Source organism: Macaca mulatta, chromosome 9, assembly GCF_049350105.2.
Source record: "Macaca mulatta isolate MMU2019108-1 chromosome 9, T2T-MMU8v2.0, whole genome shotgun sequence".
In the NCBI taxonomy this organism is placed as follows: Eukaryota; Metazoa; Chordata; class Mammalia; order Primates; family Cercopithecidae; genus Macaca; species Macaca mulatta.
In genome coordinates, this window is record NC_133414.1 from 86,287,237 (window position 1) to 86,311,346 (window position 24,110).

The 24,110-nt window shown below is 38.0% G+C and overlaps 1 protein-coding gene across 7 annotated transcripts in view; it reads left to right on the top strand.

The window, feature by feature from the left end:
• Positions 1–24,110, top strand: part of JMJD1C (jumonji domain containing 1C) — a 364,460-nt gene that overhangs the window by 11,243 nt on the left and 329,107 nt on the right. For 2 of the 7 annotated variants that reach the window (XM_077946709.1, XM_077946710.1), the window contains exon 2: positions 2,950–3,062. The exons of 4 other annotated variants lie outside the window; for them this stretch is intronic. The gene's annotated coding sequence lies outside the window, so the exon portion shown is untranslated. Of the gene's footprint in view, positions 1–2,949; positions 3,063–22,688; positions 22,792–24,110 lie in introns of all 7 variants that reach the window. One more of the 7 variants, XM_077946708.1, reaches the window with a different exon arrangement.

Genomic DNA, 24,110 nt, shown 5'->3' on the forward strand with positions numbered 1-24,110 from the left:
TATCATGCTAACATTAACCAAAATAAACTGAGGATAGCTATATTAATAATAGACTTCAGAGCACTGTACATCATCAGGGATAAATAGGACATAATGCCAAAGAGATAAGTAATCCAAGAACATACAACAGTCCTTAATATCTATATGCCTAACAGCAAAGCATCAGAATATGAGGCAAGAACTGATAGAACTGCAATGAGAAATATATGAATGTACTATTATAATTGGACACTTTAACACTCCTCTATCAGAAACAACTCCAGTAGACAAAAAATCAATAAGGACATAGTTGAACTTAATAGCACTGTCAATCAACTGGGTATAATTGACATCTATAGACTACTTCACCAAATAACAGCAGATAACACATTCTTCTCAAGCTCACATGGAACATTCACCAAGATAAACTTCATTCTAGGCCATAAAACAAACCTTAACAAACTAGAAATCATGCCATATCTGCTCTCAGAGCACAATAAAATTAAATAGAAACCAGTAACTGAAAGATAGCTGGAAAAATCTCAAAATATGTGGACGATTAAACAACTTCTAAATAATACATAGGTCAAAGAAGAAATCAGGAACACTTAAAAATATTTTGAAATAAATCAAAATGAAAATACAGTTTATCAAAATTTGTGAGATGTAGTGAAACCAGAGCTTAGAGGGAAATTTATTGGATTGAATGCATTTATTAGAAAAGATGAAAGATCCAAAATCGGCTGGGCGCCGTGGTTCACGCCTGTAATCCCAGCACTTTGGGAGGCTGAGGCGGGCGGATGATGAGGTCAGGAGATTGAGACATCTGGCTAACACGGTGAAACCCTGTCTCTACTAAAAATACAAAAAATAGCGTGGTGGTGGGTGCCTGTAGTCCAGCTACTCGGGAGGCTGAGGCAGGAGAATGGTGTGAACCCAGGAGGCGGAGCTGGCAGTGAGCTGAGATTGTGCCACTGCACTCTAGCCTGGGCGACAGAGCAAGACTCTGTCTCAAAAAAAAAAAAAAAAAGATCCAAAATCAGTAATCTAAAGTGCCACATTAGGAAACAGAAAAAGAACACATCAAATCCAAAGTAAGTAGAAGAAAAGAAATATAATAAAAGTTAGAGCAGGAATCAATGAAATGAAAATCAATAAAGTCAATAGCTGGTTCTTTAATAAGATTAGTAAAATAGATAATCCTTTAGCTAGACCAGCTAAAAAGAAAGGATACAAATTACTAATATCAAAAATGAAAGCAGCATCTTTACAGATCCCATTGATATTGAAAAGATAATAAAGGAATATTATGACTGACCCTCTGCTTATAAATTTCATAACCTAGATGAAATGGACCAGTTATTTAAAAGGTGCAATCTGCCAAAAGTCACACAAGAAGAAATAGACAATCAGAATAGGCCTGTATTTAGCAAAGAAGCTGAATCTACAATTAATAATCTTCCTAAACAGAAAGTGCCAGGTCCAGATGGGTTCACTAGTGAGTCTACCAAATATTTAAGGAAGAAGTTATGCCAGTTATTCACAGTCTTTTCCAGAAGACAGAAGTAGGGGAAATACATCTTAATTCATTCTATGAGACCAGCATTATCCTAATTCAAAAAACACATATTGCAAGAAAAGCAAAGTACATACTAACATCTCTTACAAACAGATGCAGAAATCCTCCATAAAATTAGCAAATTTGATCCAAAAATGCATGAAAAATTATATACCACAACCAAGTGGGATTTATCCCAGGTATGCAAGGCTGGCTCAATATTGGATAATCAATTAGTGTAATCTAGCACATTAACAGGCTAAAGAAGGAAAATCACAGGGTTGTATCAATAGATGCAGAAAAAGCATTTGATAAAATCCAACACTAATGCGTTATGAAGGCTTTCAGTAAATTAGGAAGAGAGAGGAACTTTCTTACCTTGATAAAGAACATCTACAAAAACCCTACAGCTAATACCATAGTTGATGTTGAGAAACTGGAACCTTTCCGGCAAAGATTAAGCACAAGGCAAGAATGTCCCCTCTAACCATTGCTTTTCAGCATCATTCTGTCCTAGCTGATGCAATAAGACAAAAAATGGAAATAAAAGGTATATAGATTGAAAAGGAAGAAGTAAACTGTCATTGTTCACAGATGACAGGATTATGAAGAAAATTAAAAAGAACCAAGAAAATTACTTCTGGAACTTATAAACCACTATCACTTTCTTATATTGCCAGCAGTGAACAAGTGGAATTTGAAATTAAAAACACAATAAATTAAAAACATTTACATTAGCAACCCCCAGAATGAAATGTGTAGGTATAAATCTAACAAAATATATACAAGATCTATGTAAAGAAACCTACAAAACTGATGAAAGAAAACAGAAGAACTAAATAAATGTAGAAATATTTTGTGTTCATGGATAGGAAGACACATCATCATCAGAATGTCAGTTCTTGTTGTATAGATTCAATGCAATCCCAGTCAAAATCCTACCAAGTTACTTTGTGGCTATCAAGAAACTGATCCTAAAGTTTATATGGAGAGGCAGAAGATCTAGAACAGTCAACACAGTATTAAAGGAAAAGAACAAAGTTGGAGAATTGACACTGCCCAAGTTAAAGACTTACTGTAAGACTGCAGTTATTAAGGCAGTATGGCACTAGACAAATAGATCAGTGGAACACAATAGAGCCCAGATATAGACCCTTGTAAGTGTAGTCAAATGATCGTTGACAGGGGAATAAAGGCAATACAATGGAAAAAAGATACAATATTTTCAAAAAATAATGTTGGAATAACCTGACATTCACCTGCAAAAGAAATCAATCAAGACACAGACCTTACACCAGGCAGGTACAATCCAAGATTGTGTCTTTGGTGTAGTATCTAGAAAGTCGTTAGTAAGACTTGATAAGCTGGAATTTCATTAAAGTTAAATTTTTTTTTTTTTCTCTTTGCAAAAGACACTGAAGAGAATTAAAGGACAAGCCACAGGCTGGGAGGAAAATATTTGCAAAAGATATATTTGATAAACGACTACTACTGAAAATATACAAATAATTCTTCAACATCTACGGTAAGAATATAAACAACCTGGTTAAAAAATAAGCTAAAGACCTTAACAAACACCTCACCAAAGAAGATTTGTAGATGAAAGTAAACATGTGAAAAGATGTACCACATCATATGTTGTCAGGAAAATGCAAATTAAAATAATGAGATACCACCATATACCTATTAGAATGCCCAAAATTCAGAACACTGATGACACGAAATGCTGGGCAGTATATGAAATAATAGGAACTCATCCGTTGCTGGTGGGAATGCAAAGTGGCACAGCCAATTTTTTTTTTTTTTTTTTTTTGAGATAGAGTCTTACTCTGTTACCCAGGCAGGAGTGCGGTGGCGCGATCTCAGCTCACTACAACCTCCACCTTCCGGGTTCCAGTGATTCTCCTGCCTCAGCCTCCTGAGTAGCTAGGATTCCAGGCGTCTACCACCACTCCTGGCTACTTTTTTGTATTTTTAGTAGAGACGGGGTTTCACCATGTTGGCCAGGCTGGTCTCGATCCCCTGACCTCCGGTAATCCACCCGCCTCAGCCTCCCAAAGTGCTGGGATTACAGGCATGAGCTGTCGAACCCGGCTAGCACAGCCACTTTTAAAGATGGTTTGGTAGTTTCTAACAAGACTAAACGTACTCTTAACCATTTAACCCAGCAATCATGCTTCTCAGTATTTTTCCAAATGAATTGAAACATGTCCACGCAAAAACCTGCACACAAATGTTTATAACAGCTGTATTCATAATCGCCAAAACTTGGAAGTAACCAAGATGCCTTTTAGTAGGTAAATGGATAAATGAGTTAAGGTACATTTAGACAATGAAATACTAGCACTAGAAAAAAATGAGCTATTAGGCCATGAAGAGACATGGAGGAAACTGAAATTCATATTAGTAAGTGAAGCCAACCTGAAAAGGCTGCACAGTGTACGATTGTGACTGTGTGACATCTAGAAAAGGCAAAAACTATGGAGACTGTAAAATGATTAGCCATTATTACGGGTTACAGGGGAGAGAGGGATGAATAGTCAGAGAACAAGATTTTTAGGGCAATGAAGCTATTATGTACAGTACTATAATAGTGGATACATGTCATTATACATAGGTCAAGAATGGTAGAATGTACAACATCAAGAGATCAAGAGTGAACCCTAATAACTATGGACTTTGGTTGATAATATTGGGTCACTGTAGGTTCATTGATGGTAACAAATATACCATTCTTGTGTGGGATGTTGATATTGGGGGAGGTTGTGTCTGTGTAGGGACAGGCGGTAAATGGGAACTCTGTACTTTCCACTCAGTTTGTCTGTGACCCTAAAACAGCCTTAAGAAACAAATTTTATTAAAATAAATAAGTCTCAGAAGAAAAAATGTGCAAAGGATATCAACAGAAAATTTACAAAAGCAGCTAGGCTTTTCCAGGTGGCCAGGAAAATGACCTGGATATAATCCCAGCGAATCCAGAAAAGTACCTGGTGCAAGTTCAGAACTGGGGCTTGTTCAAGAAGCATAGTTTAAAACCAGAAGGAATTAAAAAGGAATTCCATTTGCCTTCAAAGAGTGTATTAAAGGGAACTTAATTCATAACCACATTAATATTTTTTACAAGTTCCTTTTCTCTTTTCCTTTCTTCCTGCTGCCCGGGAGCTTCTCACTGATCAAACTCTAAAGCTTTCTTCCTAAATCCCAGCCAACAAGGTGTCTTCTCATCAACATTTCCTTCTTTATTCCTTTATTATATTGATCAACCTAGTCGCAGCAAATCTTTCCTCTTTAGGAAGGGCAGAATGAGTAGAGGAGGAAGACTGAGTACACTCACATGTTAATAAATTTTGGAATGTCACCCTAAGAAAGTGTTTTTGGTCTCACTGATTATTAAAGAAATAGATAAAAATTTTCTTACCTGCCAAATTAGCAACCATTAAATAGAAGGATACTGCTGTATTGTTGAGAATGTGTGGATACCAATAAGTTCTTATTGGAGAGAAGAAAGACTAAGTTAAATTTTGGCAGGGGGAAAGATTGTACACATTTGCCTTTTCATGGATGTCAGGCCTTTGATTCTGAATCGCACCTCTAAGACTTTATGTCAGGCCTGTTTCAGATTATGTGTGTGTTGCGGCGGGTGGGTACTGTGGCAGGGATGAGGGCTATCTAGTATGTATTTAAAAGCTCTATTTGCATCCCTGTTTGTTTTGCATTCTCAAAAGTGACTCTACACTATTTATCTTGAAATCGTTTGTACAACCTATGCTCAAATCTTCTGTGATGCTTCTTGAACAAACATTCTCAGTTCCTACCCCAGACCGACTAAATCAGAATCTCTGGGTAGGACCCAGTAATTTTTTAAACAAGCTACCATAATTAGATATATAATTAGCTATATGGTTAAATAATCAGAGCCATTATTACAGACTCTAAAGTTGTGAACTTTTGCTGTGCTATGAAAGTTCCAATCCCATTCAGCTCAAACCCTGAAAATACTTGTCCATCTCTAAAACGTTGAATTTCCAATCATCTTACTGTGAAATTCCTTTATGTTACTTAGCATCCTCCCTTGTTTTGTCTGGTTCTAAGGAGGAACATGTATACCTTGCTAAAAATCACCTGAGGAAGCTTTTTGAAATGGAGATAAGAGCTTGCTATGTCACTCATGCTGGTTGGTGTACAGTGGTATGATCATAGCTCACCTCAAACTCCTGGGCTCAAGTGATCCTCCCTGTCTCAGCCTCTGGAGTAACTGTGACTGCAGGCTTGTGCCACCAAACTCGGCTAACATTTTATTTTTATTTTTTTGTAGAGACAGGGTCTTGTTTTGTTGCCTAGGCTGGTGTTGAACTCCTGGCCTCAAGTGTGCTGGGATTATAGGTGTGAGCCACCTCTGTGTCTGGCCCCCTATTTCTGTTATTGACCTGTTACAATCTGCATAGCAAGCAGTGTGGCCTTTTTAGTACACAAATGAGAGAACTACTTAAAACTCCCTCCAGTGGCTTTCCTTGCACTTGGATTTAAATTTCATGTTTGCCCACAAAGCCTTGTGTGAGCTGGTCCCTGCTTGCCTTTCCAAATTCATCTTATTATCATTATCCTCCTGGCCCACTAAACTTCAGTCTTATTGGCCTTTGTTCTGTTTCTGTAAACATGTCAGCCTACTTTTTGCCTTAGGGTAGTTGATTCTGCTGTTCCCTGTTTCAGAATGAGCAACTGTTTCACCTGCATTGGCTTCTTAATGCTGTTCAGATTCCGTGGTGACTCCTTCATTTGTTACCCAATCTCACCTAACCACCTAATCACTCCTGGGTCATCCTGTTGCAGTTCTCTGCATTGTACTTACCCCTGGCTGCTATTCTTGTTTTCTGTTTCCTCCTCCAATTAGAATGTAAGTTCTTTTAGAGCAGGAATGTTGTCTGCCCTGTTTTATTGTTGTAGTCTCAGTACCTATATATCTCCTATATAACATCCTCTAGGAATTTGGGTGGTTGTCTATAGCCAGAAAAGTACAGAAACAAGTAATGACTTTATACATTAGGTATGATATTATATTTTTTGTCCATAGGGCACTCATAACATTTTGTGGAATATACCTCAACCAAAATCAGCCATAACAGAGTGATCAATTAAAGGGTGTCGTGGCAGAGTGTGGCTTGTAGCAGCTCAAGTGGAATGAGCAAGGAAGCAGAATAGGGAAAACAGTGCCCATGAAACACAAGCATGTGGACCCTGGTGGTCGGATACTTCTTAATCCATCAAAATGATCCACATCCCGGAGGATGCTAGGACGGAGACTCAATGATCATACTCCAAGCAGTCACCAGGAGATGTTAGGAGTTGAAGGGGCAGAACTACGACAGTTGTCAAAGGCAAATTAATCAACAAGTATCCAGGAGAATCTGAAAGTAATGGGAAGAAACCAGATAAATGGGAAAAAAAATTGCTCAGGATTCACAGCAAAGAATAATATTGAGTCAGTTTTAGCTTTTTCAGCTCGTGCTGGTGAGAGCCAATCTCAGTTTCTTAGGCTTGCCCATAAGAATAAAAAGCAGCTGGTCTGTTGTGAGTGTGGTATTCAGAGGGAGGGAATAAGGGACAGGAGTGAGGGTGGGGCAGGCACATTTCTGGTATAGAAGCCTTTAGCAGAAACTCACATGTTAGGTCCATCATAGATCATGCAGGTCATTTAGTCCATTGTCTCCCAAACTTTTCACAGAAAGGATCTCTTAAATTGTTTTTCCACTGTGAATTTCACACTACAAAAATGTTTTTGCTCAAAACCTTTAATCATTAACAATTTACCTTCCAGTTTTTAGCAAAAGATTATAGTTAGGGCAGCATATAGTATCTATCCTGAATTGACGTAAGATGAACTAAAAGCCCCCCAAAAAACCCCTAAAAAACCTACAATTTTAGTTAGGGAATTTCACATTTAAATGATTGTTTCATTTAGATTTTGAAAGTATTAAAAATGGCCTGTGGCCTTTAGGTTGAGAGCTTTTGGAACTTGGCCATTAAAGGCCTAAGCATATTTCTCAGGCCCTTTGTCTTCAAATCTTTCTTTGTCACTTAAGAGCTAAGCTTTTTTTCATCGATCATTTAGCTTTAAGACTCAGTTTCCCCATCTGCAAAATGGGGATAATAATAGTATCTACTTCCAGGGGTTATTTTGAAGATCATTTGAAACACTTGGCATATTGGGTGTTATGTAGTATGTACTCAGTAATTGTTATCCATTATTCTGTTTTTATTGCTGTTATCTACAGCTGTGCAACTCATGTTTCTCAAATAGTCTTGTAGACTTTGGGTTCAAAGTTTGATCTTTTTATCCATAAGAATTGATTCCAAGTTAGAGTGAGACCCTGTATCAAAAATAAATAAATAAATAAATAAAAAGATCCCCTTTCCTTTAACTCTAAAAAATATAGAATTGAACAACGAATATACTATATTGGCAGTTGTGGGTGGAAGGAGAATTAAAGAGCTGGCAGGTTTTTTGTTGTTGTTGTTGAGACGGAGTCTTGCTCTGTCGCCCAGGCTGGAGTGCAGTGGTACAACTTGGCTCGCTGCAACCTCCGCCTCCCGGGTTCACACCATTCTCCTGCCTCAGCCTCCTGAGTAGCTGGGACTATAGGCGCCCGCCACCACGCCCGGCTAATTTTTGTGTTTTTAGTAGAGACTGGGGTTCACTATGTTGGTCAGGCTGGTCTCGAACTCCCGACCTCTTGATCCACCTGCCTCGGCCTCCCAGAGTGCTTGGATTATAGGCGTGAGCCACTGCGTCTGGCTGCTGGCAGGTTTTTAAAGCTTCCATCCTATACAAAAAACAGCTGTTCTAGTTTCAGTGAGCACAAACAGGCTTTAACTTCAGTAGTAAGTGGGTTACTGATGTGCAGCTGCTGGTGATGTTTTAGGGATTACCTTACTTGGGAGAAAGGAGATAGAAAAGGTGAAATCTGCAGACTGGCAAAATTTGTAAAACTGATTCTGACCTTAATTGTCTCTCATGCATTCCATTTTCTTACAACATGTTTCACAATAGGAATCCATATAGAAATGAATGTACCTAAATAAGTATATTTCCTTGGTAGCCATTTGGCATATTATTTCAACACAGGAAGGAAAATATTTCCCTTAGAAATTATCAGTCTTATTTAATACCTTTAGAAAAATGATAAATTAAGCTGTATTTTAAACACTAAAATGAAGTCTTTACCCTGTCCCTGCCTCCTTTCTTCTCTCGTTTTTCTTTCTTAGGACCATTATCAGTTTGTCGCAGGTGATGATTTTGTTGGAGAATTAATAAAGCAATCATGTGGCAGAAACAGTAGTAGTAGTCTTTTTTTTTTTTTTTTTTTTTTTTGAGACAGAGTCTTGCTCTGTCGCCCAGGCTGGAGTGCAGTGGCGCGATCTTGGCTCACTGCAAACACCGCCTCCTGGGTTCACATCACTCTCCTGCTTCAGCCTCCCAAGTAGCTGGGACTAGAGGCACCCGCCAACACGTCTGGCTAATTTTTGTATTTTTAGTAGAGACGGGGGTTTCACCGTGTTAGCCAGGATGGTCTCGATTTCCTGACTTCGTGATCCACCCACCTCGGCCTCCCAAAGTGCTAGGATTACAGGTATGAGCCACCATGCCTGGCCAGTATTATTATTACTAAAACAATTTTTAAAAATGTGAACAGGATAATAGATTTAGTACCTTTGAAAAGTATGGGGGAAAGGGCTGAAAAATGTGACACAATTAGCAATGAAGTTTTTAACTGTGAAATAAAAGCACAATTAACATCAGTATCTTTTTCACAGTCTTTTTCAATGAATCACTTTGTCTTCAACACCTTTGTAGCTCGTGTAAAATTTACATGACTGTGAAATTCCATGCCTTTAAAATTCATGTAACTAAAGTATTATAAACTCTATTCAGAGCATTGAATAAAATGGCACCAAAATGAGCTGATAATATGGACATTCATGTGTCCTGATTCAGCTACAGTGTCTGGCAGGTTCAAGAGCCAGAGACCTGGGTTCAAGCTGTGATCCTACCTCTTAAGGACTGGGAATCTTGGGCACTTTACTCAGTTTTTGTGTCTGTGTCCTCATCCATAAAATGGGAATTATGAAGTCTATCTTATATAAATGTAATAGTTCATATGTGTTACAATTTTAAAGTAATATACAGAGGAAAAGCATATTATTTGAAAAATGCATTATCTTAACTGTTTTATGTTGTTTTTGTTTTTTAACCAAGCTACCTTCTATAGTTAAACATACATTTATCTATCCACCCATCCATCCATCCATGCATGCATCCATCCATCCATCCATCCATCCATCCATCCATCAAGACAGAGTCTTGCTCTGTTGCCCAGGCTGGAGTGTAGTGGCCCGATCTCAGCTCACTGCAACCTCTGCCTCCCGGGTTCAAGCGATTCTCCTGCCTCTGCCTCTTGAATAGCTGGGATTACAGGCATGTGCCATAACGCTTGGCTAATTTTTGTATTTTTAGTAGAGACAGGGTTTTGCCATGTTGGCCACGCTGGTCTCGAACTCCTGACCTCAAGTGATCCACCCACCTCAGCCTCCCAAAGTGCTAGGATTACAGGCGTGAGCCACCATGCCTGGCCCTACAGTTAAACATGTATTTATTATGGATAGTTCCAAATAACAGATGAACTATATGCCAGGCCTCTCAGTGGGTTAATTACATTTACCCCTAGTAAGACCTTAAAATATGACTAATTCAAAGCTGATCTACCTAATATGAATATGTTTAGGTACAAAGTAGACTACTAAGTGTTAGTTTTTTGAGGCAGTAGTATTATAATAGGTAAAAATGATTTGTAAACATCGTGTAAAGCATTTTAAAGTACATAGCTTCACCTATAACAAGAGGATTTATTCAATAATGATTTTCTTATGAAATATTTTAACATCTCCTTTGATATTGTGTATGTTTATAAATTTGCTTTTTAAATATTTGCATAAAATAAAGTTCAGACATTTGAATTTATAAATCCTTAATGAACAGGGCTTGAGGTAATGAGATTCAATTCTGAATTCGTGTTTTAATTGTTTGATTTTTCTTTTTTTCTTAGTATTGGGGTGTATAGCCTTTCAGACGTGGCTGAAAGGATGCCCTTCAGTATTCTCTAAACTGTTGTTTTTCCAATGTATCTTTGATTTTTTTTCACTTGACATGAAGGCCATGACCTACATTAGTATATTGGTCTCTAATCAGTCTTGCCTATACATTTTACACAAGTTTAGAAGTTTTGTTGTCTACTTTTTAGTGCATCCACTAAAGGCAGGTCACCAAAGGCAAAGCCAGACTAACAGCTATTATCAAAAAAGAAAATAAGTGTGAGAATGTGGAGAAATCGGAACCCTTGTCTACCTACTGGTGTTGGGAATGCAAAACGGTGCAGCTGCTATGGAAAATAGTATGAAGGTTCCTCAGAGAATTTAAAAGAGAACCACCATATGATTCAGCAATCCTGCTTCTGAGTATTTATCCAAAAGAATTGAAATCAGCATCTTGAAGAGACGTTAGCACTCCTGTGTTCATTGCGGCACTATTCAGAATAACCAAGATGTGGAATCAACCTAAATGTCCATTGATGAATAAAGGAAATATAGTATATACATACAATGGAGTATTATTTAGGCTTAGAAAAAGAAGGAAGTCCTGCCATGTATGGCAACATGGATGAACTTTGAGGACATTGTGTCAGTGAAATAAACCAATTACAAGGTCAAATACTGCATGATTTTACTGATAAGAAGAATCTACAATAGTCAAATCATAGTAGCAGAGGGTAGAATTGTAGTTCCCAGGAGCTCATGGGGGGTAGAATTTCGGAGAGTTGTTGCTCAATGGACATAAAGATTCAGTTATGCAAGATAAACAAGTTCTAGAGATCTGTGTAACACTGTGCTATAGTTAGTTAACAATAACACTGTATTGTATACTTAAACATATTTGTTAAGAAGGTATATCTTGTTTTAAGTGGTCCTACCACAATAAAACAAACAAACAAAAATAATAGGAGTCTTAGAAAACTAGAGTAATATATCTCTTTTTCGTCTGTTTTTATTCAGGTTTCATAATTTGGCACTACATTTTCCAGGTTTTTTGGTAGGGGGTGTAGGGTTGGAGTCCCACACTTTTACCTCATTAACTCCTGAGGGCCTTGCTGTATAGTAATGATATTTAAAGTGATGACATAGTTTAATTAAGGAAAGGCAAATATAATTTACATTCTTCAGGAAGGTTAAAAAACATTACATGTTTTGGAAGTGGAAAATGTGAAAGTAGAAGCTTTTTTTCACTAGTGGCAAAAAGAAAATGAATTTTAATAGTAATCACATAAGGGATTGTTTTCAAATATGTAAAGCGTATCTGAAGCCCCTTGTTTCTTGCTGATGAGAATAGAATATTAAAGGCAGAAGAATGGTCACTTTTACGACTGTACAGCATGTTGATAATTCATCTTCTTATGCAGACTACATGATTTGCTCTCATCCTCAAACCTACTGCCCTTTGGTCTTCATTCTCTGTTTTCATTAGATTAGTGACTTGCTATTTTTTAGTCGTGTTATTTACTTATTGAGGAAAAACTGTCCGTATCTGACTCTTGATTTCATTGCTGTAGTATATGCTCATGATACTTTTATTATAGAGACCATATCACTCTTTGATAGGTATCTCCTTCATCTCTCCACGATGAAGTATAACTTTACTGCACAACTCATAGTGATTGGTTGCTTTGACATTTATCAAAGGTTTTTTGCATTATCTTTTCTTTGTTTTCTGAAGGATTTGGTTTTTTATTCCACATCATCTGAAAGTTATGTTTGGAATCTGTTTTCAAGCAAAATTTATCTGAGCTTTTATTCTGATGTTTTCTCTAAAGTCTGCTACTTGCCTCCTCTTTCCCAGGTACTTAGGGCTTTTTAGGGAGGTTGTTACTTCCAGTTTGCAAAGAAAGCTTGAACAACTTTAGGTCAGAAAATTGACTTGTTACTTCCTTTACAGTTTTCTTAACTTTCTAAAACCATTCATTCATAGACTTTTAAATAATAGCTTTATTGAGGCATAATTCACATACCATGTAATTCACCCAATTAAAGTACACAGCCCTATGGTTTTTAGCATGTTCACAGAGCTGTGCAACCATTACCACAAGTTGAAATTCTTCATCATCCCTAAAAGAAACTGTCTTTTAGCAGTCACTTCCCATTTCCTTCAACCCATCCAGCCGAGGCAAACACTAATATCCTTTCTGTCTCTATAGATTTGCCTGTTCTGGACATTTCATACAAATGGAATCATATAATATGTCGTATTTTGTGACTGGCTTCTTTCACATTGCAAAAAGTTGTAGCATTTATTGGTACTTCATTTTACTACTGAATAATAGTCCATTGTATACATGTATATTTTATATCAGTTGATGGATATTTGGGTTGTTTCCACTTTTTGGCTGTTATGAATAATGCTGCTATGAACATACATGTACAGATATTTGTAGCCATGTTTTCATTTCTTTTTTTTTTTTTTTTTTTTTTTACTAAACTAAGATTAATCAAGTTCTAAAGGAAAAGAAGTTGGGTGCTACTTTTGGGAAAAATCTTCTGTGAATAATATAACATTTCTCTTATTCCCTTTTGATCCTCATGTATTTTTGCCAGGTTATGCTGCACTAACATGTTCGGATAACATGTACAATGACAAAGGTTTGTTTCTTTCATATGTTACATGTTATAATCGACTAGGGCTCTGCCTTACCTCTCTTTACATCCAGTATTCAGACTGAAGAGACACCCTTATTTGGGACCTCTAGTTCTTATTACAACCAAAGGAAACAGCAACAGAACTAGTGGAAACATGCATTTAAAGCCTTTGCTCAGAACTGGCATATGTCACGTTTCTGGTCACATTTCACTGGTCTAGGCAAGTGATATGGCCAAACCTAAGAATTGAGCAGGGAAATGTAAACTGACTATAGGTAGGCACTGAAAATCACGTGGCATTAGGTGGAGTCATATATAGTCTTTATTTGTAGAAGGAGACACAAATGATTTGGGACAGAAGTTGAGGCTATCACAGCTTGGAAGAAATAATGAAACTTTTGGAGGAAAGCTGAAGTCTCAAGTGGCATGGAGTAAGGTTAGTGGAGCTCCGTGTCTCTGAATTCAAGGGACTATCCCACAGTCTGCAAGTATTTAGAAATAAACCAGAGACCTTTGGAAGAAGAAGAGAGTGGGGACAAGGCAGAGATCATATTATGTGTGTTATTGTGGGGGATGACTTGGAAGAGGAGAGCTACCCCTAGGTAGTTTTTATATTTCCCCAATTATCTTATTATTTTTTTTCTCTTTTTAAAAACAGTTTGCTTGAGTTGAGATCAAAGTCAAGTCTGCATAGTATGCTGGTCTCAAATTTTTTAAGTTTCTAAAGTTTCTTCTCTCTTTTCCCCCTTCTCTGTCCTCTCTTTTCTTTCTCTTATTTTCTTGTACTTTTTTGGTTGAAAAAAATAAGTTATCCTGTAGTTTTCCTCAGTCTTGATTTTGTTGATTACGTACTTGTGGTGTCATTTAACATGTTCTTCTTTTCCTATGTTTCCTACAAATCAGTAGTTGCATTTAGAGGCTTCATCAGATTCACGTTTGAGGTTTTTTTTTTTTTTTTTGCACAATTGCCTCATAAGTGATGTTGTGTATATCCATCAGAGGGACATAATGTCTGTTAGTAGCAATTGGTGGTCATTGGTTAGATCCATTAAGGGCTAGAAGATGTTGATAACCTTTTTTAAAAAAATATAATTTCTTCTCTGTTTAATTTCTAAAATATTTTAAAATAGAGAGCTTTTCCTCTGCTCACTCTTTGTTACCCTGAGGTATACTTTAAATAGTAAAGGAGGGATAAATGCTTCATTCTTTCCTTTTATCAATTTTTTTTTTCCGAGATAGTTTTTTTTTTTTTTTTCTTTGAGGCTGGACTGCAGTGGCACAATCTTGGCCCATTGCAACCTCCGCCTCCCACCTGCCTCAGCCTCCCAAGTAGCTGGGATTACAGGTGCCCGCCACCACACCCCACTAATTTATGTATTTTTAGTAGAGACAGGGTTTTGCCTTATTGGCCAGGCTGGTCTCGAACTTCTGACCTCAGGTGATCCGCCCGCCTTGACTTCCCAGAGTGCTGGGATTACAGGCGTGAGCCACCACTTGCAGCCTATCATTTTTCAAACGCTGGGATTACAGGTGTGAGCCACCACTTGCGGCCTATCATTTTTCAAACTAATACACTATTTCCTTAGAGTCTTTCAAAGTTGATAAATGAATTATTTTTAGTCTTTTTTTTTTTATGAATTCATGGGTTTAAAAAATATTTGATATTTCAGTTCATTAGTCTCCTTATTGATACTCACATTGGCTAGTGAAAGTCTCCAGATTGGCTTCTATATCCTCTTGGCATTACCTTAACAGTCTTTACTAGCTTCCTTTTTTTTTTGAGAGTATGGCAGGATTATCTCATAAATGTCCTGACCCAGACCTGGAATCAACCGTTTTCACAAAGAACATTGGTTCCTTTGAGTGAGAAATGGTATGTAGAGACCACATTCTGTGTGCCCGAGGCATGCATTGTTGCTCAGCTTTTCAATGAAGAAAGAAGTTAAAAAAAAAAAAATGCACTAACACTGTGCTTAGCACTTGGAGGAATAGATGTAAAACATAGTCCCTGTCTTTGTTAATTAAAGTACAGCATTATAAATACTTAATTGTTTGACTTTTGGTATGGAAGCTTATAGGAGAGTCTTTTAACATACAGAGGGAAGTGGGGCATCGGGGAGGGCTTCTTCAAGGTACTTGACCTCAGCTTTGAGGAATAAGGTGAAGGTACTTTTGAGAGGAGCCTATTCAGATCATACTGTGGTATGCCTTTGTCTCTGTACTAGAGACCTGACCAGTGTGAGCCTCAGTTTCCTCATCAATAAATTTATGATATTTGTTAGCGTACATTTTGATTCTCTTTAGGTTTTTCTCTGTTGGTAATAATACAATAACAATACTGCAAGGAATATTACTATGTGTGTACTTTTGTGCATTTGTCCATGTATTTTGATAGGACAAGATTTCTAAAAGGGAAATTGCTTAAAGAGTATATCTGCATTAAATTTTTCTTATGGATACTGCCAAATCACAATCAAAGGAGGTTATGACAATAACCTCTTTTACTCATGATAGGCTAGTGAAATCTTAAAAATATAGTTTTTTACTTATTTATTACCACATTCTAATTTCTTCCCATAATATAAAAAGAAGTTAATTTAAATATCTTTGCTTTCTAATATACAGAATGTGATGACATTTTTAACTTAAATTATTTGTAGCACTTTTTGAACCTAGGAACTTACTTAATAATGAAACTTTATAACTCTTTGCTATAGATTAATAACTTTTTCAAACTTTTTTTTTTTTTTTTTTGAGATGGGGTTTCATTTTTGTTGCCCAGGCTGGAGTGCAGTGGCACAGTCTCAGCTCACCACAACCTCCACCTTCTGGGTTCAAGTGATTGTCCTGCCTCAGCCTCCCAAGTATCTTGCCCGGCTAACTTTTGTATTTTTAGTAGAAACGGGGTTTCTCCGTGTTGGTCAGGCTGGTCTTGAACTCCCAACCCCAGGTGATCCGCCCACGTTGGCCTTTCAAAGTGCTGGGATTACAGGCATGAGCCACCAGGCCCAACTTGCTAAACTTTGAAAAGTATTCTGAGTTGGGCTACATAGAAATCATATACCCTACTTCCTGCCAGGTACAGGAAGAAAAGACTCCATGATTACTCTTTTTTTTTTTTTTCCTTCTTTTTTAAAATGTGATCAGAGATCTGGATTGGAAAGAAAACATCCTTAGAGTTATTTGAGAGCTTTGTTATTTTCCCAGTTCTTTTCTAACTTTATATGAGTTTATTACCTCCGTTTGTAAAGTGGCCACTCATCTGGTCTGTGAAAATGGCTGGTCCCTAAATTATGTTCAAAAAGAGAACATTTATGCTTCTGTTTAAGGTGCTGTTGAATTTATTATTTAATGATATGTACTTTCAAAAATTAGGAGTTAGCCGGGTGTGGTGGCTCACACCTGTAATTAACAGATTTAAAATTTTTATTATAAAAATTTGAATTAGGCTGGGGGCAGTGGCTCACGCCTGTAATCCCAGCACTTTGGGAGGCCAAGTCAGGTGATTCACCTGAGGTCGGAAGTTTGAGACCAGCCTGGCCAACATGGCGAAACTCCATCTCTGTTAAAAATACAAAAATTAGCAGGGCGTGGTGGCTGACGCCTATAATCACAGCTACTCTTGAGGCGGAGGCAGGAGTCATGAGGCGGAGGCAGAAGAATCGCTTGAACCAAGCAGTCAGAGGTTGCAGTGAGCCTAGATATGCCACTGCACTCCAGCCTGGGCAACAAGAGTGAAACTCCGTCTCAAAACAAACAAACAAAAAGCAGGAGTTTTGTTCCATCTATTTAAAAATAGCCTGTGATTCTTACATATATGTTGATTTAGATTTTAAGAGTATCTTTCTACTATAAATACATTATTTTGTTAAGTCTCCGTACTCAGAGATTTTGCTTGAATTTTGAATGGTGTTGAAAAAAGATGATAATGGAAAGGTTAACATAAAGGAGAGAAATGGAAAGAAATAAAGAAATGCAAGCAATTGAAAATTATCCTTCTATTTCTCCTCCTTAGGCTAACACTTTCACCTGACACTTACCTTGAAGATACATGTGACAGTTACCTAGACTCGTATTTTAGTTAGTATCTCACAGCTAAGAGTGAAGACTTTTAAGTTCATGTTGGGGTTATTCAGACAAAACTATAGTGGGTTATTTGTCTGAATTATGTTCAGTTGCTTTGACCTGCATCCACACTTTGAACTTGCCACTTTGAGATTGGCATATTAAAAAGTATAATTTGTTTTCTTTTCCCTTTTTCTTGTATTTTTAGTGATTATTTTTATTTATTAGTGTGCTTTTTAAAGATAATCTTGTGTTTTTATTTTATTTTATTTTATTTTATTTTATTTTATTTTATTTTATTTTATTTTATTTTATATTGTTTTCAGACAGAGTCTCACTCTGTCAGCCAGGCTGGAGTGCAGTGTTCACAATCTCGGCTTACTGCCACCTCTGTCTCCTGGGTTCAGGTGATTCTCGTGCCTCAGGTTCCTGAGTAGCTGGGACTACAGGCCCACGCCACCACGCCCCGCTAATTTTTGTGTTTTTATTAGAGACAGGGTTTTGTCATGTTGGCCAGGCTGGTCTTGAACCCCTGACCTCAAGTGATCCACCAGCCTCGGCCTCCCAAAGTGCTGGGATTACAGGCATGAGTCACTGCACCTGGCCATTTCTTTATAATCTTTTAAATCTTTATTGTAGATTAAAGTTTTTGTTCCCATGATTAATTTCATCAAACTTTGTTCATATCAGAAGGAATCTTTTTATTTGGAGTTTCAGCTTAACTTTGAAAGAAAAATGGCCAGCTTGGGCAACATGGTGAAACCCTGTCTCTACAAAAAATACAAAAAATTATCCGGGCGTGGTAGCATGGACCTGTAGTCTCAGCTACTTCCAGGGCTGAGGTAGGAGGATCGCTTGAGCCCAGGAGGTCGAGGGTGGAGTGAGCCGAGATCACGCTTTACTTCCATCCTGGGTGACAAAGTGAGACCCTGTCTCGAGAGAGAGAGAGAGAAAGAAGAAAGAAAAAGTTGTAATTTACTCTATACATTGTTTAAAGGGTTTAAAGGAAAAGTTTCTCTGTAAGGAAAAGGAATTTCTGCTAGGTTGCATTCCCCTCGCTCTGCCCCTTTTAGTTTAGAATACATTCTCTTTTGTGCTGACAAATAGCTGTTTCTGAAGTTGGCAAGAGAATTTCCTCTTGGGACTCCACTAGAAGTGTTGTAGCAGCTATCTGATTCAACTGCTTAGAAAGCTCTCTGAAAGTTGCCTTGTTTGTCTGGAAAGAGTGAGGAGCCCAAACCTGCTTTTTCCCTGGAGGGGGGTTGTAGCTATAAGCTGTTATGGGAAGAACTAGGAGGGATTGTGTTGTAACAGTATGAAATTGAGCAATACCAAGGCATAGTTAAAATTTCATGCTCCAAAGCAGATTTTCAGACACAATGAAGAAGGGCTCTTAAAGATAGGCTTGGGTAGTATTTTATACTCTTATCTACCTTCTTAGGAGATAGAAAGGAAAGAGGAGGAAGATTTTCCTTTTCTTCATTTTCTTTTTATTAAAACAGTCCACAAGTAAGCTGACTGCTTTACGCGAGTCACTATGCAAGAAAGGAAGGGGGATCGAGAGTTATTGGTGCAGATTCCATCTTACTATAAAATAAAATTGTGGGTCTTTATGTAATATCTTATTGAATACTAATTGTTTTATATTAAAATATTGCATGTAAATATTAAAACACCCCATGAAATTATTTTGAATCAGATAAAGTGGCAAGGAGAAAAGAGTCAGTAGTTAAAAATAATTGGGAGAGGGGGGTGATAAAAAGAAAAGTTATAGTAGTAAAATGAGATGAAGAAGGTAATAGAAAAGTTGGAAGCAGAAAAGTTAAGGAAAATAACTATCTCTGTTTTCTCCATCTGCCATCTTCATTCTTTGCTAACGTTTAGGCCACCTTGAAGAGACTACCTTGATTGTCTTGCCCACACACTAAATTGTGTGACCACAGGGCAAGATAAAACAATTTGTCATCTCAGTTTGCTTATTTCTAAGGTTAGTAAACTAGTACTTAGCGCATAGAGTTGTTGCATGGATTAAGTGATCTACCTATAGATTGCTCATTAGTGTGCCTGGTACATGGTAAGTGCTCAGTAAATGTTAACTGTTATTTTTGTCATCACTATTGTTATTAATGCCTCTTTTATTTATTCATGCATTCAACAGATGTTTATTGAATGCTTATATTGGAAGTTGGTGATTAAAGAAAACAAAGTCTCTGCCCTTCTTGAGTCCCTGCCCTCAAGAAGCTTTCATTCACTCTTGTGAACAAGACAGATGATAAGCAAGCAAATAAATAATTAGGCCGGGCATGGTGGCTCACACCTGTAATCCCAGCACTTTGGGAAGCTGAGGTGGGTGGATCATGAGGTCAAGAGATTGAGATCAGCCTGAACAACATGGTGAAACCACATCTCTATTAAAAATACAAAAATTAGCTGGGCGCGTGGTGGTGCGTACCTGTAGTCCCAGCTACTTGTCAGGCTGAGGCAGAAGAATCACTTGAACCCTGGAGGCAGAGTTGCAGGGAGCCAAGATTGTGCCACTGCACTCCAGCCTGGCAACAGAGCGAGACTGTCTCAAAAAATAATTAATTACAGATTGTGCTAAGTGCTGTGAAGGAAATAAATAGAGGGACAAGAAATAAAGAATAACTGAGGAGTCACTTTCTGTGAGGGTGTCCATGAAGGGCTTTATGAAGACGCGGCAGTTTAGCTGAGGCCTAAAAATTGAGAATGAGCCCAGTAGGTCAAGAGCCTGGGAAAGTACATTCCCATAAAGGAAGCAGCATGTGCAAGGCTCAGGTTGGAGACAGCTTGTACATCTGAGGTGTAGAACAGTGGTCCCCAGCCTTTTTGGCACCAGGGGCCAGTTTCATGGAAGACAATTTTTCCAGGGACTGGGGTAGGTGAATAGTTTTGGGATGAAACTGTTCCACTCCAGATCATCAGGCATTAGATTCTCATAAGGAGCATGTAACCTAGACCCTTTGCTTGCTCAGTTCACAGTAGGGTTTGTCCTCCTATGAGAATCTAATGCGGCTGCTGATTTGACAGGAGGCAGAGCTCAGGCTGGGTAATGCCCCCTCACAGGCAGCTCACCTCCTGCTGTGCAGCCTGGTTCCTAACAAGTCATGGACTGGTACTGGTTCATGGTCCAGGGGTTGGGGACCCCTGGTATAGAACGTGGAAAAGTGGGCCAGGCCCGGTGGCTCATGCCTACAATCCCAACACTTTGGGAGGCTGAGATGGGTAGATCACTTGAGGTTAGAAGTTCAAGACCAGCCTGACCAATATGGTGAAATCCTCTCTCTATTAAAAATACAAAAATTAGCTAGGTGTGATAGTGATGCCTGTAATCCTAGTGTTGAATCTCTCCACTCATACCTTTTAGACCCCCATCCAACAGTTACTTCTCTTGCTTGAAGTACTTTTCCTTGAGATTTTTCTGAAAGCATAATGCGTCCTTTAGTTACAGTTTCAGCTCCACTCCTTTCAGCCAGTACTTGGTGAAAGAGTGGAAGAAGCTTTGTAAACACTTGCCCTGCCATGACTCCTGCTGCTGTAGCTTATACTCACATTTTTTATTTTTATGTTTTTTGAGACAGAATCTCACTCTTGTTTCCCAGGCTGGAGTGCAGTAGTGTGATCTCGGCTCACTGCAACCTCTGCCTCCCGGGTTCAAATGATTCTCCTGTCTTAGCCTCCTGAGTAGCTGGGATTACAGGTGCCCACCACCACGCCCAGCTAATTTTTTTACTTTTAGTAGAGACGGAGTTTAGCCATGTTGGCCAGGCAGGTCTGAAACTCCTGACCTCAAGTGATCTGCCTGCCTCAGCCTCCTGAAGTGCTGGGATTACAAGCGTGAGCCACTGCGCCTGGCCACATTTTTTACTTTTTAAATGACTAGCAACACAGTAGGTTTGTTTACCCCGCATCACCACAAACATATGAGTAATGTGTTGTGCTAGGATGTAATGCCAGCTACGACATCATGAGGTAATAGGAATTTTTCACCTCCAGTATAATCTTATGGGACGATCTTCGGTATATGCCATCTGTCATTGACCAAAAAATGTCATGTGACACATGACTGTGATAAGGATATATCTCAGTGAATTTTTAAAAACTGAACACACTCATGTAAACAGCACCCAGAATAAGAAAAGCACATTACCAACACTCTTAAGCTCCCTTCAGACACCCCCTGCACGTTATCAACTTCCCTTAGCAAAGTTAGACTATTTTATGCCATACTATAATATATCTTCAGTTGCCAGAGAATGGGAAGGATAGTGTTAATCTCAGCTTACTCGTATATAAGTCGTATAAAACACTATTTTTATTTTCTCTTTATTGCTGTCTTTTCAATTAAGTGGATACAATCAGTGCTGAGAACATGTCCCTACTGTAGTGTCCGTAGTGTTGTCTGTAAATATAGTACAGGATTTTTTTTTTTTTTTTAGCATTCATTTTCAACTCATTTTGAAAAGAACCTGGGCTTACTGGTTTTTCAAGAAATATTTGGAAAACCTTGTTGCTTTTTCTTTTTCTTTAATGTATGTTTTATATTTTACCTAAGAAAAAGAAGCACCATATTTATTTCCCACATTGGTCTTAATCTAAGAAAGTAGCTTTAGAACATTGATTTTTTTTTTTTATGGCTGCATAGTATTCCATGGTGTATATGTGCCACATTTTCTTAATCCAATCTGTCACTGATGGACATTTGGGTTGATTCCAAGTCTTTGCTATTGTGAATAAAAAAGGATGAGTTTGTGTCCTTTGTAGGGACATGGATGCAGCTAGAAACCATCATTCTTAGCAAACTATCACAAGAACAGAAAACCAAACACCGCATGTTCTCACTCATAGGTGGGAACTGAACAATGAGATCACTTGGACTCGGGAAGGGGAACATCACACACCGGGCCTATCATGGGGAGGGGGGAGGGGGGAGGGGGGAGGGATTGCATTGGGAGTTATACCTGATGTAAATGACGAGTTGATGGGTGCTGACGAGTTGATGGGTGCAGCACACCAACATGGCACAAATATACATATGTAACAAACCTGCACGTTATGTACATGTACCCTAGAACTTAAAGTATAATAATAATAAATAAATTAAAAAAAAAAATTAAGCAACTTTAAATTTCAGCAGCCAAAATGTAGCCCTTTTCTTCAGTTAAATGTTTTAATTGCAGGGGTATTTACTGGGACTTATGAACTTTTCTGATATAAATGGAATATTTAATATGAAATATAAAATAAATATTTTAAGTGTTCTGCAAAAAAAAAAAAAAAAAAAAGAACATTGATATTTTAAAAATATTTACAAATGCTATTTTCCCAGTCCTAGGGAGGCTCCACATGGATAAAGTCTTCTGGTCTGATGGATCACCACTTTGTTTGAAATAAGGGCACGTATTAGGAGGGCCTTCCTTTGAAGTAAAGAGGTATTTGGATACATAAATCTATGCTGTGACTATAAAGTACTGAGGCCATGTGTACTTTGTGTGCAAACAGATGTCTGTAAACATATGGGCCAGTCTCTTCTCCCACCCCATTTTTTGGTTAAGTCATGGCTCCTACGTTTTGGTTCAAAAAGAGTGAATTTGGAGATTCACTCATTCTGGAGTGAATCCCAGCTCTGTCATCCACATTGTATGACCATATACACTTAACTTTCACCTCTGTGTCGAAATGTCTTCATTTATGAAATTGGAATAGTATACCTTTCTTATAAGTATTACATGAGGAATAAATGAAATAACAAATGTGAATGATACTGGCATCCTGATTGGTTCATACAACTTCACAGTAAATGGTAGTTTCTTCTGTGTCACTCTAGTTGAAAACTGCAAAGTGGATGGATGTAGTAATGTCCTAAGAGTGATCACTCATTGATGACATGTCAGCCATTTGAACATTTCAAACACAGAGGCCACTTTGTCCCCTTCATTGATCTGTCAGGCCTCTCACATATTAAATTTTTGCCTTACCCACATTCATGGTCTATCTCCTTAACTCTGATCAGTGTCTTTTAACTTTCTTGTCTCTTTGTTTTCCCATTGATGTGCCTAGGAAATCTGCCAACCTGAATCAGTCAGGGTTTCTCAGCATCAGCACTATTGACATTTTGGATCCAAATAATTCTTCGTTGTAGAGTGCTGTCCTTGGCATTATAGGATGTTTAGCAGCATCCTAGCCTCTATCCACTGGATGCCAGTAGCAACTCCTTTCCTGCAGATTGTGACAAACAGAATTGTTTCCAGACATTGTTAAATGTCCCAAGGGGAGAAAATTGTTCACCCCAGCCCTCCTGTGTTGAGAATCACTATATGCTTTATTTGCCCCTTCATCTTTGGTCCTGATGAAAAATGACACTGGTCATTGTCTTTGTAAATCCATATTTTCTGATTTCAACTACGTCCTTAATTTTGCCTGGTAGTCCTTTAATACTTCCTAATCCATTCTCTCTTCCATTTTTCATGGGGCTATTTTAGACATCCTTTATTCTCTTCAGATTTCCTGTATCATACCTTCCTCTTATTCTTAACAGATGACCTTGTCTTCTTTTCAAAGAGAAAGTAAAATAGAAGCTGTTGTCTTTGTCCTCCTTCAATTTTGTGATGCCAGCCATAAAGTTACCTAAATCTGAGTTCTGGCTTTAGCATTTAGCAAATGTTGTGACCTTTGGCAAGTTAGCTTTTAAGCCTCGCTTTCTTCATCCATATCATTACTGTTAATGATAGAAATCACATCAGGTACTTAG